The sequence below is a fragment of the Orycteropus afer genome, unplaced genomic scaffold (genome assembly GCF_000298275.1).
Source record: "Orycteropus afer afer isolate SDZICR_OR568_19922 unplaced genomic scaffold, OryAfe1.0 scaffold00139, whole genome shotgun sequence".
Lineage (NCBI taxonomy): Eukaryota > Metazoa > Chordata > Mammalia > Tubulidentata > Orycteropodidae > Orycteropus > Orycteropus afer.
This window is the reverse complement of record NW_006921726.1, coordinates 505660-507384: the sequence shown is the minus strand read 5'-3', so window position 1 is coordinate 507384 and position 1725 is coordinate 505660.

Sequence of the window (1725 nt, the reverse complement as noted above, 5' to 3'; positions counted from 1 at the left end):
TCTCTGCAAAGAAATAAAATATATATTAAAAGTTGAAATTTTAGAAATGAAAAATACAGTATTCAAACTCAATGGATGGGTTCAACATAGAATGGAGGAGGTGGAGGTAATAATCAGTGAACTTGAAGATAAAACAATATAAATTACCCAATATGAGCAATAGAGAGAAAACAGACTGACTAAAAAATGAACAAAGTCTCAAAGACCTGTGGGACTAAAACAAAGAATCTACCACCTCTATCATCAGAGTCTAGGAAAGAGGAAAGAAAGAGGGTGGGGCTGAAAAAGTATTCAGGAAATAACAGTTGAGCATTTTACAAATTTGATAAAAGACGTAAACCTGCAGATTCAAGAAACTGAACCCCAAGCTGTTAAGTGCAAACAAATCCACACCAAGACACATAATTGTCAAACTTCGGAAAAGACTAAAAGGCAAAGACAAACTCTTGAAAGCAGCGAGAGAGAAATGACACCTTATCCATAGATAAGAAACAATTCAAATGACAGCTGATTCCTCATTAGAAACCATGGAGGCCACAAGGAATGGCATCACATTTTTCAAGTGCCGAAAGAAACGAACTGTCAGCCCAGAAGCCTGTATCCAGTGAATGGATCCTTCAGGAATGAAAGGGAAAGCAAGATTCTCAAATGAAGGAAAAGTAGGAGAATCTGTTTCCAGCAGACTCGCATAATGGCTAACAGAAAGGAAATGATGAAAGAAGAAATCTAGGAACATCAGGAAGAAGAAAAAACATGGTAAGCAAATATATGTGTAACTATAATAAATGTCTGCCTCCTCTTAAAACTTCTAAGTTATGTTTGATGGTTGAAACAAAAATTATAACTTTGGCTGATGTGGTTCTAAATGAATGTAGAGAGCATATTCAAGAGACTTATAAGTGGAGGAGAATAAATAGAGGTAAAGTTTCTATACTTCACTCAAACTAGTAAAATGATGATACCAGTAGACTATGATAAGTTATATACATATAATGAAATATAACATGCTACCACTAATAAAACTATACAAAGACCATATCCTGTACCATAAAACAAAGCAACAGAGATGGTCATAAAAACATGGTGACTGATAACAGTAAGAAACAAAGTAAGAGGCACAATATAAACAATTTATGTAAACCAAAAAGATATGTACACAAAACAGTACACACTTTTAAGTACACATATAGCAAAAGGATATATATTCAACACATTAGAATAGCTTACTATGGGAGGAAAGGAATGAAAGTATGGTACAGGGATAAAATACAATGAAAGAATAAATGCACAAATAAATATACAAACAAGCAGTGTGAGAGAAGGGATTGCATGGACCAATGATAATAATGTGCTAAGAATGAGAATATAATTAATTCAATTCCCCATGCCTGACATCTATAAACATGCGATGAGGAAGAAATCAACTATAAACTGGACATCATTGTTGCATGCCATCAAGTCCATTTTGACTAATACCAACCTTATAGGACAGAGTAGAATGACCCCATAGGAGTCATAAGGCCCAGCCCCTGGAAACAGAGCACCAGGTCTTTTCCCCCATGGTGCAGCTGGTAGAATCAAACCATTGACCTTTTGGTTAGCAGCAAAGTATTTAACCATTATACAACCAGAGTGGGAGCTCTGGTAGCATAGTGCCTAAGGCACTTGACTGCTAACCAGAAGGCTGGCGGTTCAAACCCACCAGCCACTCCTCGGAAGGAAGAT